This window comes from Nothobranchius furzeri, chromosome 9 (genome assembly GCF_043380555.1).
Source record: "Nothobranchius furzeri strain GRZ-AD chromosome 9, NfurGRZ-RIMD1, whole genome shotgun sequence".
In the NCBI taxonomy this organism is placed as follows: Eukaryota; Metazoa; Chordata; class Actinopteri; order Cyprinodontiformes; family Nothobranchiidae; genus Nothobranchius; species Nothobranchius furzeri.
In genome coordinates this window covers 19,664,488-19,682,896 of record NC_091749.1, presented here as the reverse complement: position 1 = coordinate 19,682,896, position 18,409 = coordinate 19,664,488, and positions in this window count along the sequence as shown.

Here is an 18,409-nt window from a genome sequence, read left to right as displayed (position 1 = left end):
TGACCTTTGGGACATGGTTTGACCCCCTTAGGAAAGTGCTATCATCATGAAACATTCAGATCACTTACAACTCAATAGAATATACCTTCTTGTAACGTTTCAGCCTGATTGGACCTTGTTTTCACACAAATGGACCCAGAATGATGTGAAATTGTGCTTCGTGCAACATAATTCTGGGTGCCATTTCCAAACCATAAGTGCTAATGACTCCATTCCTTTTTTGTGGTTGTAGGGGCTGTTGATTGGAGTACACTAAAACAAACCTGATCTCTCTAGGACATTCAGAAGCCAAGTTATAAGCCCACAAATGTGTAACTGGACCACTTCTTTAAATTGACACCAGATCCGGTGACCTTTGGGACATGGTTTGACCGCCTTAGGAAAGTGCTATCATCATGAAACGTTCAGATCACTTACAACTCAATGGATTCTACCTTCCTGTAACGTTTCAGCCTGATTGGACCTTGTTTTCACACAAATGAACCCAGAATGATGTGAAATTGTGCTTCATGCAACATAATTCTGGGTGCCATTTAAAAACCATAAGTGCTAATGACTCCATTCCTTTTTGGGGTAATGGGGGCTGTTAATTGGAGTACTCTAAAACAAACCTGACCTCTCTAGGATATTCAGAAGCCAAGTTATAAGCCCACAAAGGTGTAACTGGACTACTTCTTTAAAGTAACACCAGGCCCGGTGACCTTTGGGACATGGTTTGACCCCCTATAGGAATCTGTGATCATCATGAAACGTTCAGATCACTTACAACTCAATAGATTCTACCTTCTTGTAACGTTTCAGCCTGACCGGACCTTGTTTTCACACAAATGGACCCAGAATGATGTGAAATTGTGCTTCGTGCAACATAATTCTGGGTGCCATTTAAAAACCATAAGTGCTAATGACTCCGTTCCTTTTTGTGGTTGTAGGGGCTGTTGATTGGAGTACACTAAAACAAACCTGATCTCTCTAGGACATTCAGAAGCCAAGTTATAAGCCCACAAATGTGTAACTGGACTACTTCTTTAAATTGACACCAGATCCGGTGACCTTTGGGACATGGTTTGACCCCCTTAAGAAAGTGCTATCAACATGAAACGTTCAGATCACTTACAACTCAATAGATTCTACCTTCTTGTAACGTTTCAGCCTGATTGGACCTTGTTTTCACACAAATGGACCCAGAATGATGTGAAATTGTGCTTCGTGCAACATAATTCTGGGTGCCATTTCCAAACCATAAGTGCTAATGACTCCATTCCTTTTTGTGGTTGTAGGGGCTGTTGATTGGAGTACACTAAAACAAACCTGATCTCTCTAGGACATTCAGAAGCCAAGTTATAAGCCCACAAATGTGTAACTGGACTACTTTAAATTGACACCAGATCCGGTGACCTTTGGGACATGGTTTGACCCCCTTAAGAAAGTGCTATCAACATGAAACGTTCAGATCACTTACAACTCAATAGATTCTACCTTCTTGTAACGTTTCAGCCTGATTGGACCTTGTTTTCACACAAATGGACCCAGAATGATGTGAAATTGTGCTTCGTGCAAAATAATTCTGGGTGCCATTTCCAAACCATAAGTGCTAATGACTCCATTCCTTTTTGTGGTTGTAGGGGCTGTTGATTGGAGTACACTAAAACAAACCTGATCTCTCTAGGACATTCAGAAGCCAAGTTATAAGCCCACAAATGTGTAACTGGACCACTTCTTTAAATTGACACCAGATCCGGTGACCTTTGGGACATGGTTTGACCCCCTTTGGAAAGTGCGATCATCATGAAACGTTCGGATCACTTACAAATCAATAGATTCAACCTTCCTGTAACGTTTCAGCCTGATTGGACCTTGTTTTTACACAAATGAACCCAGAATGATGTGAAATTGTACTTTGTGCAACATAATTCTGGGTGCCATTTAAAAACCATAAGTGCTAATGACTCCATTCCTTTTTGGGGTAATAAGGGCTGTTAATTGGAGTACTCTAAAAAAAACCTGACCTCTCTAGGATATTCAGAAGCCAAGTTATAAGCCCACAAAGGTGTAACTGGACTACTTCTTTAAAGTGACACCAGGCCTGGTGACCTTTGGGACATGGTTTGACCCCCTATAGGAATGTGCGATCATCATGAAACGTTCAGATAACTTACAACTCAATAGATTCTACCTTCTTGTAATGTTTCAGCCTGATTGGACCTTGTTTTCACACAAATGGACCCAGAATGATGTGAAATTGTGCTTCGTGCAACATAATTCTGGGTGCCATTTACAAACCATAAGTGCGAATGACTCCATTCCTTTTTGTGGTTGTAGGGGCTGTTGATTGGAGTACACTAAAACAAACCTGATCTCTCTAGGACATTCAGAAGCCAAGTTATAAGCCCACAAAGGTGTAACTGGACTACTTCTTTAAATTGACACCAGATCCGGTGACCTTTGGGACATGGTTTGACCCCCTTAGGAAAGTGCTATCATCATGAAACGTTCAGATCACTTACAACTCAATAGATTCTACCTTCTTGTAACGTTTCAGCCTGATTGGACCTTGTTTTCACACAAATGAACCCAGAATGATGTGAAATTGTGCTTCGTGCAACATAATTCTGGGTGCCATTTCCAAACCATAAGTGCTAATGACTCCATTCCTTTTTGTCGTTGTAGGGGCTGTTGATTGGAGTACACTAAAACAAACCTGATCTTTCTAGGACATTCAGAAGCCAAGTTATAAGCCCACAAATGTGTAACTGGACTACTTTAAATTGACACCAGATCCGGTGACCTTTGGGACATGGTTTGACCCCCTTAGGAAAGTGCTATCATCATGAAACTTTCAGATCACTTACAACTGAATAGATTCTACCTTCCTGTTACGTTTCAGCCTGATTGGACCTTGTTTTCACACAAACGAACCCAGAATGATGTGAAATTGTGCTTCGTGCAACATAATTCTGGGTGCCATTTACAAACCATAAGTGCTAATGACTCCATTCCTTTTTGGGAAAATGGGGGCTGTTAATTGGAGTACTCTAAAACAAACCTGACCTCTCTAGGATATTCAGAAGCCAAGTTATAAGCCCACAAAGGTGTAACTGTACTACTTCTTTAAAGTGACACCAGGCCCGGTGACCTTTGGGACATGGTTTGACCCCCTTAGGAAAGTGCTATCATCATGAAACATTCAGATCACTTACAACTCAATAGAATATACCTTCTTGTAACGTTTCAGCCTGATTGGACCTTGTTTTCACACAAATGGACCCAGAATGATGTGAAATTGTGCTTCGTGCAACATAATTCTGGGTGCCATTTCCAAACCATAAGTGCTAATGACTCCATTCCTTTTTGTGGTTGTAGGGGCTGTTGATTGGAGTACACTAAAACAAACCTGATCTCTCTAGGACATTCAGAAGCCAAGTTATAAGCCCACAAATGTGTAACTGGACCACTTCTTTAAATTGACACCAGATCCGGTGACCTTTGGGACATGGTTTGACCCCCTTCGGAAAGTGCTATCATCATGAAACGTTCAGATCACTTACAACTCAATGGATTCTACCTTCCTGTAACGTTTCAGCCTGATTGGACCTTGTTTTCACACAAATGAACCCAGAATGATGTGAAATTGTGCTTCGTGCAACATAATTCTGGGTGCCATTTAAAAACCATAAGTGCTAATGACTCCATTCCTTTTTGGGGTAATGGGGGCTGTTAATTGGAGTACTCTAAAACAAACCTGACCTCTCTCGGATATTCAGAAGCCAAGTTATAAGCCCACAAAGGTGTAACTGGACTACTTCTTTAAAGTGACACCAGGCCCGGTGACCTTTGGGACATGGTTTGACCCCCTATAGGAATCTGTGATCATCATGAAACGTTCAGATCACTTACAACTCAATAGATTCTACCTTCTTGTAACGTTTCAGCCTGACCGGACCTTGTTTTCACACAAATGGACCCAGAATGATGTGAAATTGTGCTTCGTGCAACATAATTCTGGGTGCCATTTAAAAACCATAAGTGCTAATGACTCCATTCCTTTTTGTGGTTGTAGGGGCTGTTGATTGGAGTACACTAAAACAAACCTGATCTCTCTAGGACATTCAGAAGCCAAGTTATAAGCCCACAAATGTGTAACTGGACTACTTCTTTAAATTGACACCAGATCCGGTGACCTCTGGGACATGGTTTGACCCCCTTAGGAAAGTGCTATCATAATGAAATGTTCAGATCACTTATAACTCAATAGATTCTACCTTCCTGTAACGTTTCAGCCTGATTGGACCTTGTTTTCACACAAATGGACCCAGAATGATGTGAAATTGTGCTTCGTGCAACATAATTCTGGGTGCCATTTCCAAACCATAAGTGCTAATGACTCCATTCCTTTTTGTGGTTGTAGGGGCTGTTGATTGGAGTACACTAAAACAAACCTGATCTCTCTAGGACATTCAGAAGCCAAGTTATAAGCCCACAAATGTGTAACTGGACCACTTCTTTAAATTGACACCAGGTCCGGTGACCTTTGGGACATGGTTTGACCCCCTTTGGAAAGTGCTATCATCATGAAACGTTCGGATCACTTACAAATAAATAGATTCTACCTTCCTGTAACGTTTCACCCTGATTGGACCTTGTTTTCACACAAATTAACCCAGAATGATGTGAAATTGTGCTTCGTGCAACATAATTCTGGGTGCCATTTAAAAACCATAAGTGCTAATGACTCCATTCCTTTTTGGGGTAATAAGGGCTGTTAATTGGAGTAATCTAAAACAAACCTGACCTCTCTAAGATATTCAGAAGCCAAGTTATAAGCCCACAAAGGTGTAACTGGACTACTTCTTTAAAGTGACACCAGGCCCGGTGACCTTTGGGACATGGTTTGACCCCCTATAGAAATGTGCGATCATCATGAAACGTTCAGATCACTTACAACTCAATAGATTCTACCTTCTTGTAACGTTTCAGCCTGATTGGACCTTGTTTTCACACAAATGGACCCAGAATGATGTGAAATTGTGCTTCGTGCAACAAAATTCTGGGTGCCATTTACAAACCATAAGTGCTAATGACTCCATTCCTTTTTGTGGTTGTAGGGGCTGTTGATTGGAGTACACTAAAACAAACCTGATCTCTCTAGGACATTCAGAAGCCAAGTTATAAGCCCACAAATGTGTAACTGGACCACTTCTTTAAATTGACACCAGATCCGGTGACCTTTGGGACATGGTTTGACCCCCTTAGGAAAGTGCTATCATCATGAAACGTTCAGATCACTTACAACTCAATAGATTCTACCTTCTTGTAACGTTTCAGCCTGATTGGACCTTGTTTTCACACAAATGAACCCAGAATGATGTGAAATTGTGCTTCGTGCAACATAATTCTGGGTGCCATTTCCAAACCATAAGTGCTAATGACTCCATTCCTTTTTGTGGTTGTAGGGGCTGTTGATTGGAGTACACTAAAACAAACCTGATCTCTCTAGGACATTCAGAAGCCAAGTTATAAGCCCACAAATGTGTAACTGGACTACTTCTTTAAATTGACACCAGATCCGGTGACCTTTGGGACATGGTTTGACCCCCTTAAGAAAGTGCTATCATCATGAAACGTTCAGATCACTTACAACTCAATAGATTCTACCTTCTTGTAACGTTTCAGCCTGATTGGACCTTGTTTTCACACAAATGGACCCAGAATGATGTGAAATTGTGCTTCGTGCAACATAGTTCTGGGTGCCATTTCCAAACCATAAGTGCTAATGACTCCATTCCTTTTTGTGGTTGTAGGGGCTGTTGATTGGAGTACACTAAAACAAACCTGATCTCTCTAGGACATTCAGAAGCCAATTTATAAGCCCACAAATGTGTAACTGGACCACTTCTTTAAATTGACACCAGATCCGGTGACCTTTGGGACATGGTTTGTCCCCCTTTGGAAAGTGCTATCATCATGAAACGTTCGGATCACTTAAAAATCAATAGATTCTACCTTCCTGTAACGTTTCAGCCTGATTGGACCTTGTTTTCACACAAATTAACCCAGAATGATGTGAAATTGTGCTTCGTGCAACATAATTCTGGGTGCCATTTAAAAACCATAAGTGCTAATGACTCCATTACTTTTTGGGGTAATAAGGGCTGTTAATTGGAGTACTCTAAAACAAACCTGACCTCTCTAGGATATTCAGAAGCCAAGTTATAAGCCCACAAAGGTGTAACTGGACTACTTCTTTAAAGTGACACCAGGCCCGGTGACCTTTGGGACATGGTTTGACCCCCTATAGGAATGTGCGATCATCATGAAACGTTCAGATCACTTACAACTCAATAGATTCTACCTTCTTGTAACGTTTCAGCCTGATTGAACCTTGTTTTCACACAAATGGACCCAGAATGATGTGAAATTGTGCTTCGTGCAACATAAATCTGGGTGCCATTTACAAACCATAAGTGCGAATGACTCCATTCCTTTTTGTGGTTGTAGGGGCTGTTGATTGGAGTACACTAAAACAAACCTGATCTCTCTAGAACATTCAGAAGCCAAGTTATAAGCCCACAAATGTGTAACTGGACCACTTCTTTAAATTGACACCAGATCCGGTGACCTTTGGGACATGGTTTGACCCCCTTAGGAAAGTGCTATCATCATGAAACGTTCAGATCACTTACAACTCAATAGATTCTACCTTCTTGTAACGTTTCAGCCTGATTGGACCTTGTTTTCACACAAATGAACCCAGAATGATGTGAAATTGTGCTTCGTGCAACATAATTCTGGGTGCCATTTCCAAACCATAAGTGCTAATGACTCCATTCCTTTTTGTCGTTGTAGGGGCTGTTGATTGGAGTACATTAAAACAAACCTGATCTTTCTAGGACATTCAGAAGCCAAGTTATAAGCCCACGTATGTGTAACTGGACTACTTTAAATTGACACCAGATCCGGTGACCTTTGGGAAATGGTTTGACCCCCTTAGGAAAGTGCAATCATCATGAAACCTTCAGATCACTTACAACTCAATAGATTCTACCTTCCTGTAACGTTTCAGCCTGATTGGACCTTGTTTTCACACAAATGAACCCAGAATGATGTGAAATTGTGCTTCGTGCAACATAATTCTGGGTGCCATTTAAAAACCACAAGTGCTAATGACTCCATTCCTTTTTGTGGTTGTAGGGGCTGTTGATTGGAGTACACTAAAACAAACCTGATCTCTCTAGGACATTCAGAAGCCAAGTTATAAGCCCACAAATGTGTAACTGGACTACTTCTTTAAATTGACACCAGATCCGGTGACCTCTGGGACATGGTTTGACCCCCTTAGGAAAGTGCTATCATAATGAAATGTTCAGATCACTTACAACTCAATAGATCCTACCTTCCTGTAACGTTTCAGCCTGATTGGACCTTGTTTTCACACAAATGAACCCAGAATGATGTGAAATTGTGCTTCGTGCAACATAATTCTGGGTGCCATTTAAAAACCATAAGTGCTAATGACTCCATTACTTTTTGGGGTAATAGGGGCTGTTAATTGGAGTACTCTAAAACAAACCTGACCTCTCTAGGATATTCAGAAGCCAAGTTATAAGCCCACAAAGGTGTAACTGGACTACTTCTTTAAAGTGACACCAGGCCCGGTGACCTTTGGGACATGGTTTGACCCCCTATAGGAATGTGCGATCATCATGAAACGTTCAGATCACTTACAACTCAATAGATTCTACCTTCTTGTAACGTTTCAGCCTGATTGAACCTTGTTTTCACACAAATGGACCCAGAATGATGTGAAATTGTGCTTCGTGCAACATAAATCTGGGTGCCATTTACAAACCATAAGTGCGAATGACTCCATTCCTTTTTGTGGTTGTAGGGGCTGTTGATTGGAGTACACTAAAACAAACCTGATCTCTCTAGAACATTCAGAAGCCAAGTTATAAGCCCACAAATGTGTAACTGGACCACTTCTTTAAATTGACACCAGATCCGGTGACCTTTGGGACATGGTTTGACCCCCTTAGGAAAGTGCTATCATCATGAAACGTTCAGATCACTTACAACTCAATAGATTCTACCTTCTTGTAACGTTTCAGCCTGATTGGACCTTGTTTTCACACAAATGAACCCAGAATGATGTGAAATTGTGCTTCGTGCAACATAATTCTGGGTGCCATTTCCAAACCATAAGTGCTAATGACTCCATTCCTTTTTGTCGTTGTAGGGGCTGTTGATTGGAGTACATTAAAACAAACCTGATCTTTCTAGGACATTCAGAAGCCAAGTTATAAGCCCACGTATGTGTAACTGGACTACTTTAAATTGACACCAGATCCGGTGACCTTTGGGAAATGGTTTGACCCCCTTAGGAAAGTGCAATCATCATGAAACCTTCAGATCACTTACAACTCAATAGATTCTACCTTCCTGTAACGTTTCAGCCTGATTGGACCTTGTTTTCACACAAATGAACCCAGAATGATGTGAAATTGTGCTTCGTGCAACATAATTCTGGGTGCCATTTAAAAACCACAAGTGCTAATGACTCCATTCCTTTTTGTGGTTGTAGGGGCTGTTGATTGGAGTACACTAAAACAAACCTGATCTCTCTAGGACATTCAGAAGCCAAGTTATAAGCCCACAAATGTGTAACTGGACTACTTCTTTAAATTGACACCAGATCCGGTGACCTCTGGGACATGGTTTGACCCCCTTAGGAAAGTGCTATCATAATGAAATGTTCAGATCACTTACAACTCAATAGATCCTACCTTCCTGTAACGTTTCAGCCTGATTGGACCTTGTTTTCACACAAATGAACCCAGAATGATGTGAAATTGTGCTTCGTGCAACATAATTCTGGGTGCCATTTAAAAACCATAAGTGCTAATGACTCCATTCCTTTTTGGGGTAATAGGGGCTGTTAATTGGAGTACTCTAAAACAAACCTGACCTCTCTAGGATATTCAGAAGCCAAGTTATAAGCCCAAAAAGATGTAACTGGACTACTTCTTTAAAGTGACACCAGGCCCGGTGACCTTTGGGACATGGTTTGACCCCCTATAGGAATGTGCGATCATCATGAAACGTTCAGATCAATTACAACTCAATAGATTCTACCTTCTTGTAACGTTTCAGCCTGATTGGACCTTGTTTTCACACAAATGAACCCAGAATGATGTGAAATTGTGCTTCGTGCAACATAATTCTGGATGCCCTTTAAAAACCATAAGTGCTAATGACTCCATTCCTTTTTGTGGTTGTAGGGGCTGTTGATTGGAGTACACTAAAACAAACCTGATCTCTCTAGGACATTCACAAGCCAAGTTATAAGCGCACAAAGGTGTAACTGGACTACTTCTTTAAAGTGACACCAGATCCGGTGACCATTGGGACATGGTTTGACCCCCTATAGGAATGTGCGATCATCATGAAACGTTCAGATCACTTACAACTCAATAGATTCTACCTTCTTGTAATGTTTCAGCCTTATTGGACCTTGTTTTCACACAAATGGACCATGAATGATGTGAAATTGTGCTTCGTGCAACATAATTCTGGGTGCCATTTACAAACCATAAGTGCTAATGACTCCATTCATTTTTGTGGTTGTAGGGGCTATTGATTGGAGTACACTAAAACAAACCTGACCTCTCTAGGACATTCAGAAGCGAAGTTATAAGCCCACAAATGTGAAACTGGACTACTTCTTTAAAGTGACACCAGGCCCGGTGACCTTTGGGACATGGTTTGGCCCCCTATAGGAATGTGTGATCATCATGAAACGTTCAGATCACTTACAACTCAATAGATTCTACCTTCTTGTAACGTTTCAGCCTGACCGGACCTTGTGTTCACACAAATGGACCCAGAATGATGTGAAATTGTGCTTCGTGCAACATAATTCTGGGTGCCATTTAAAAACCATAAGTGCTAATGACTCCATTCCTTTTTGTGGTTGTAGGGGCTGTTGATTGGAGTACACTAAAACAAACCTGATCTCTCTAGGACATTCAGAAGCCAAGTTATAAGCCCACAAATGTGTAACTGGACTACTTCTTTAAATTGACACCAGATCCGGTGACCTCTGGGACATGGTTTTACCCCCTTAGGAAAGTGCTATCATCATGAAACGTTCAGATCACTTACAACTCAATAGATTCTACCTTCATGTAACGTTTAAGCCTGATTGGACCTTGTTTTCACACAAATGAACCCAGAATGATGTGAAATTGTGCTTCGTGCAACATAACTCTGGGTGCCATTTAAAAACCATAAGTGCTAATGACTCCATTCCTTTTTGGGGTAATGGGGGCTGTTAATTGGAATACTCTAAAACAAACCTGACCTCTCTAGGATATCCAAAAGCCAAGTTATAAGCCCACAAAGGTGTAACTGGACTACTTCTTTAAAGTGACACCAGGCCCGGTGACCTTTGGGACATGGTTTGACCCCCTATAGGAATGTGCGATCATCATGAAACGTTCAGATCACTTACAACTCAATAGATTCTACCTTCTTGTAACGTTTCAGCCTGATTGGATCTTGTTTTCACACAAATGAACCCAGAATGATGTGAAATTGTGCTTCGTGCAACATAATTCTGGGTGCCATTTAAAAACCATAAGTGCTAATGACTCCATTCCTTTTTGTGGTTGTAGGGGCTGTTGATTGGAGTACACCAAAACAAACCTGACCTCTCTAGGGCATTCAGAAGCCAAGTTATAAGCCCACAAAGGTGTAACTGGACTACTTCTTTAAATTGACATCAGGCCTGGAGACCTTTGGGACATGGTTTGACCCCCTTAGGAAAGTGCTATCATCATGAAACGTTCAGATCACTTACAACTCAATATATTCTACCTTCCTGTAACATTTCAGCCTGATTGGACCTTGTTTTCAAACAAATGAACCCAGAATGATGTGAAATTGTGCTTCGTGCAACATAACTCTGGGTGCCATTTAAAAACCATAAGTGCTAATGACTCCATTCCTTTTTGGGGTAATGGGGGTTGTTAACTGGAGTACACTAAAACAAACCTGACCTCTCTAGGATATTCAGAAGCCAAGTTATAAGCCCACAAAGGTGTAACTGGACTACTTCTTTAAAGTGACACCTGGCCCGGTGACCTTTGGGACATGGTTTGACCCCCTATAGGAATGTGCGATCATCATGAAACGTTCAGATCACTTACAACTCAATAGATTCTACCTTCTTGTAACATTTCAGCCTGATTGGACCTTGTTTTCACACAAATGGACCCAGAATGATGTGAAATTGTGCTTCATGCAACATTATTCTGGGTGCCATTTACAAACCATAAGTGCTAATGACTCCATTCCTTGTTGTGGTTGTAGGGGCTGTTGATTGGAGTACACTAAAACAAACCTGATCTCTCTAGGACATTCAGAAGCCAAGTTATAAGCCCACAAATGTGTAACTTGACTACTTCTTTAAATTGACACCAGATCCGGTGACCTTTGGGACATGGTTTGACCCCCTTAGGAAAGTGCTATCATCATGAAACGTTCAGATGACTTTCAACTCAATAGATTCTACCTTCCTGTAACGTTTCAGCCTGGTTGGACCTTGTTTTCACACAAATGGACCCAGAATGATGTGAAATTGTGCTTCGTGCAACATAATTCTGGGTGCCATTTACAAACCATAAGTGCTAATGACTCCATTCTTTTTTGTGGTTGTAGGGGCTGTTGATTGGAGTACACTAAAACAAACCTGACCTCTCTAGGACATTCAGAAGCCAAGTTATAATCCCACTAATGTGTAACTGGACCACTTCTTTAAATTGACACCAGATCCGGTGACCTTCGGACATGGTTTGACCCCCTTTGGAAAGTGCTATCATCATGAAACGTTCATATCACTTACAAATCAATAGATTATACCTTCCTGTAACGTTTCAGCCTGATTGGACCTTGTTTTCACACAAATGAACCCAGAATGATGTGAAATTGTGCTTCGTGCAACATAATTCTGGGTGCCATTTAAAAACCATAAGTGCTAATGACTCCAATCCTTTTTGGGGTAATGGGGGCTGTTAATTGGAGTACTCTAAAACAAACCTGACCTCTCTAGAATATTCAGAAGCCAAGTTATAAGCCCACAAAGGTGTAACTGGACTACTTCTTTAAAGTGACACCAGGCCCGGTGACCTTTGGGACATGGTTTGACCCCCTATAGGAATGTGCGATCATCATGAAACGTTCAGATCACTTACAACTCAATAGATTCTACCTTCTTGTAACGTTTCAGCCTGATTGGACCTTGTTTTCACACAAATGGACCCAGAATGATGTGAAATTGTGCTTCGTGCAACATAATTCTGGGTGCCATTTACAAACCATAAGTGCTAATGACTCCATTCATTTTTGTGGTTGTAGGGGCTGTTGATTGGAGTACACGAAAACAAACCTGACCTCTCTAGGACATTCAGAAGCGAAGTTATAAGCCCACAAATGTGAAACTGGACTACTTCTTTAAAGTGACACCAGGCCCGGTGACCTTTGGGACATGGTTTGACCCCCTATAGGAATGTACGATCATCATGAAACATTCAGATCACTTACAACTCAATAGATTCTACCTTCTTGTAACGTTTCAGCCTGATTGGACCTTGTTTTCACACAAATGGACCCAGAATGATGTGAAATTGTGCTTCGTGCAACATAATTCTGGGTGCCATTTCCAAACCATAAGTGCAAATGACTCCATTCCTTTTTGTGGTTGTAGGGGCTGTTGATTGGAATACACTAAAACAAACCTGATCTCTCTAGGACATTCAGAAGCCAAGTTATAAGCCCACAAATGTGTAACTGGACCACTTCTTTAAATTGACACCAGATCCGGTGACCTTTGGGACATGGTTTGACCCCCTTAGGAAAGTGCTATCATCATGAAACGTTCAGATCACTTACAACTCAATAGATTCTACCTTCTTGTAATGTTTCAGCCTGATTGGACCTTGTTTTCACACAAATGAACCCAGAATGATGTGAAATTGTGCTTTGTGCAACATAATTCTGGGTGCCATTTCCAAACCATAAGTGCTAATGACTCCATTCCTTTTTGTGGTTGTAGGGGCTGTTGATTGGAGTACACGAAAACAAACCTGATCTCTCTAGGACATTCAGAAGCCAAGTTATAAGCCCACAAATGTGTAACTGGACTACTTCTTTAAATTGACACCAGATCCGGTGACCTTTGGGACATGGTTTGACCCCCTTAAGAAAGTGCTATCATCATGAAACGTTCAGATCACTTACAACTCAATAGATTCTACCTTCTTGTAACGTTTCAGCCTGATTGGACCTTGTTTTCACACAAATAGACCCAGAATGATGTGAAATTGTGCTTCATGCAACATTATTCTGGGTGCCATTTACAAACCATAAGTGCTAATGACTCCATTCCTTGTTGTGGTTGTAGGGGCTGTTGATTGGAGTACACTAAAACAAACCTGATCTCTCTAGGACATTCAGAAGCCAAGTTATAAGCCCACAAATGTGTAACTTGACTACTTCTTTAAATTGACACCAGATCCGGTGACCTTTGGGACATGGTTTGACCCCCTTAGGAAAGTGCTATCATCATGAAACGTTCAGATGACTTTCAACTCAATAGATTCTACCTTCCTGTAAAGTTTCAGCCTGGTTGGACCTTGTTTTCACACAAATGGACCCAGAATGATGTGAAATTGTGCTTCGTGCAACATAATTCTGGGTGCCATTTACAAACCATAAGTGCTAATGACTCCATTCTTTTTTGTGGTTGTAGGGGCTGTTGATTGGAGTACACTAAAACAAACCTGACCTCTCTAGGACATTCAGAAGCCAAGTTATAATCCCACAAATGTGTAACTGGACCACTTCTTTAAATTGACACCAGATCCGGTGACCTTTGGACATGGTTTGACCCCCTTTGGAAAGTGCTATCATCATGAAACGTTCATATCACTTACAAATCAATAGATTATACCTTCCTGTAACGTTTCAGCCTGATTGGACCTTGTTTTCACACAAATGAACCCAGAATGATGTGAAATTGTGCTTCGTGCAACATAATTCTGGGTGCCATTTAAAAACCATAAGTGCTAATGACTCCAATCCTTTTTGGGGTAATGGGGGCTGTTAATTGGAGTACTCTAAAACAAACCTGACCTCTCTAGGATATTCAGAAGCCAAGTTATAAGCCCACAAAGGTGTAACTGGACTACTTCTTTAAAGTGACACCAGGCCCGGTGACCTTTGGGACATGGTTTGACCCCCTATAGGAATGTGCGATCATCATGAAACGTTCAGATCACTTACAACTCAATAGATTCTACCTTCTTGTAACGTTTCAGCCTGATTGGACCTTGTTTTCACACAAATGGACCCAGAATGATGTGAAATTGTGCTTCGTGCAACATAATTCTGGGTGCCATTTACAAACCATAAGTGCTAATGACTCCATTCATTTTTGTGGTTGTAGGGGCTGTTGATTGGAGTACACGAAAACAAACCTGACCTCTCTAGGACATTCAGAAGCGAAGTTATAAGCCCACAAATGTGAAACTGGACTACTTCTTTAAAGTGACACCAGGCCCGGTGACCTTTGGGACATGGTTTGACCCCCTATAGGAATGTACGATCATCATGAAACATTCAGATCACTTACAACTCAATAGATTCTACCTTCTTGTAACGTTTCAGCCTGATTGGACCTTGTTTTCACACAAATGGACCCAGAATGATGTGAAATTGTGCTTCGTGCAACATAATTCTGGGTGCCATTTCCAAACCATAAGTGCAAATGACTCCATTCCTTTTTGTGGTTGTAGGGGCTGTTGATTGGAATACACTAAAACAAACCTGATCTCTCTAGGACATTCAGAAGCCAAGTTATAAGCCCACAAATGTGTAACTGGACCACTTCTTTAAATTGACACCAGATCCGGTGACCTTTGGGACATGGTTTGACCCCCTTAGGAAAGTGCTATCATCATGAAACGTTCAGATCACTTACAACTCAATAGATTCTACCTTCTTGTAATGTTTCAGTCTGATTGGACCTTGTTTTCACACAAATGAACCCAGAATGATGTGAAATTGTGCTTTGTGCAACATAATTCTGGGTGCCATTTCCAAACCATAAGTGCTAATGACTCCATTCCTTTTTGTGGTTGTAGGGGCTGTTGATTGGAGTACACTAAAACAAACCTGATCTCTCTAGGACATTCAGAAGCCAAGTTATAAGCCCACAAATGTGTAACTGGACTACTTCTTTAAATTGACACCAGATCCGGTGACCTTTGGGACATGGTTTGACCCCCTTAAGAAAGTGCTATCATCATGAAACGTTCAGATCACTTACAACTCAATAGATTCTACCTTCTTGTAACGTTTCAGCCTGATTGGACCTTGTTTTCACACAAATAGACCCAGAATGATGTGAAATTGTGCTTCGTGCAACATAATTCTGGGTGCCATTTCCAAACCATAAGTGCTAATGACTCCATTCCTTTTTGTGGTTGTAGGGGCTGTTGATTGGAGTACACTAAAACAAACCTGATCTCTCTAGGACATTCAGAAGCCAAGTTATAAGCCCACAAATGTGTAACTGGACCACTTCTTTAAATTGACACCAGATCCGGTGACCTTTGGGACATGGTTTGACCCCCTTTGGAAAGTGCTATCATCATGAAACGTTCGGATCACTTACAAATCAATAGATTCTACCTTCCTGTAACGTTTCAGCCTGATTGGACCTTGTTTTCACACATATTAACCCAGAATGATGTGAAATTGTGCTTCGTGCAACATAATTCTGGGTGCCATTTAAAAACCATAAGTGCTAATGACTCCATTCCTTTTTGTGGTTGTAGGGGCTGTTAATTGGAGTACTCTAAAACAAACCTGACCTCTCTAGGATATTCAGAATCCAAGTTATAAGCCCACAAATGTGTAACTGGACCACTTCTTTAAATTGACACCAGATCCGGTGACCTTTGGGACATGGTTTGACCCCCTTAGGAAAGTGCTATCATCATGAAACGTTCAGATCTCTTACAACTCAATAGATTCTACCTTCTTGTAACGTTTCAGCCTTATTGGACCTTGTTTTCACACAAATGAACCCAGAATGATGTGAAATTGTGCTTCGTGCAACATAATTCTGGGTGCCATTTCCAAACCATAAGTGCTAATGACTCCATTCCTTTTTGTGGTGTAAGGGGCTGTTGATTGGAGTACACTAAAACAAACCTGATCTCTCTAGGACATTCAGAAGCCAAGTTATAAGCCCACAAATGTGTAACTGGACTACTTCTTTAAATTGACACCAGATCCGGTGACCTTTGGGACATGGTTTGACCCCCTTAAGAAAGTGCTATCATCATGAAACGTTCAGATCACTTACAACTCAATAGATTCTACCTTCTTGTAACGTTTCAGCCTGATTGGACCTTGTTTTCACACAAATGGACCCAGAATGATGTGAAATTGTGCTTCGTGCAACATAATTCTGGGTGCCATTTCCAAACCATAAGTGCTAATGACTCCATTCCTTTTTGTGGTTGTAGGGGCTGTTGATTGGAGTACACTAAAACAAACCTGATCTCTCTAGGACATTCAGAAGCCAAGTTATAAGCCCACAAATGTGTAACTGGACTACTTCTTTAAATTGACACCAGATCCGGTGACCTTTGGGACATGGTTTGACCCCCTTAAGAAAGTGCTATCATCATGAAACGTTCAGATCACTTACAACTCAATAGATTCTACCTTCTTGTAATGTTTCAGCCTGATTGGTCCTTGTTTTCACACAAATGGACCCAGAATGATGTGAAATTGTGCTTCGTGCAACATAATTCTGGGTGCCATTTCCAAACCATAAGTGCTAATGACTCCATTCGTTTTTGTGGTTGTAGGGGCTGTTGATTGGAGTACACTAAAACAAACCTGATCTCTCTAGGACATTCAGAAGCCAAGTTATAAGCCCACAAATGTGTAACTGGACCACTTCTTTAAATTGACACCAGATCCGGTGACCTTTGGGACATGGTTTGACCCCCTTTGGAAAGTGCTATCATCATGAAACGTTCGGATCACTTACAAATCAATAGATTCTACCTTCCTGTAACGTTTCAGCCTGATTGGACCTTGTTTTCACACATATTAACCCAGAATGATGTGAAATTGTGCTTCGTGCAACATAATTCTGGGTGCCATTTAAAAACCATAAGTGCTAATGACTCCATTCCTTTTGGGTAATAAGGGCTGTTAATTGGAGTACTCTAAAACAAACCTGACCTCTCTAGGATATTCTGAAGCCAAGTTATAAGCCCACAAAGGTGTAACTGGACTACTTCTTTAAAGTGACACCAGGCCCGGTGACCTTTGGGACATGGTTTGACCCCCTATAGGAATGTGCAATCATCATGAAACGTTCAGATCACTTACAACTCAATAGATTCTACCTTCTTGTAACGTTTCAGCCTGATTGGACCTTGTTTTCACACAAATGGACCCAGAATGATGTGAAATTGTGCTTCGTGCAACATAATTCTGGGTGCCATTTACAAACCATAAGTGCTAATGACTCCATTCATTTTTGTGGTTGTAGGGGCTGTTGATTGGAGTACACTAAAACAAACCTGATCTCTCTAGGACATTCAGAAGCCAAGTTATAAGCCCACAAATGTGTAACTGGACCACTTCTTTAAATTGACACCAGATCCGGTGACCTTTGGGACATGGTTTGACCCCCTTAGGAAAGTGCTATCATCATGAAACGTTCAGATCTCTTACAACTCAATAGATTCTACCTTCTTGTAACGTTTCAGCCTTATTGGACCTTGTTTTCACACAAATGAACCCAGAATGATGTGAAATTGTGCTTCGTGCAACATAATTCTGGGTGCCATTTCCAAACCATAAGTGCTAATGACTCCATTCCTTTTTGTGGTTGAAGGGGCTGTTGATTGGAGTACACTAAAACAAACCTGATCTCTCTAGGACATTCAGAAGCCAAGTTATAAGCCCACAAATGTGTAACTGGACTACTTCTTTAAATTGACACCAGATCCGGTGACTTTTGGGACATGGTTTGACCCCCTTAAGAAAGTGCTATCATCATGAAACGTTCAGATCACTTACAACTCAATAGATTCTACCTTCTTGTAACGTTTCAGCCTGATTGGACCTTGTTTTCACACAAATGGACCCAGAATGATGTGAAATTGTGCTTCGTGCAACATAATTCTGGGTGCCATTTCCAAACCATAAGTGCTAATGACTCCATTCCTTTTTGTGGTTGTAGGGGCTGTTGATTGGAGTACACTAAAACAAACCTGATCTCTCTAGGACATTCAGAAGCCAAGTCATTAGCCCACAAATGTGT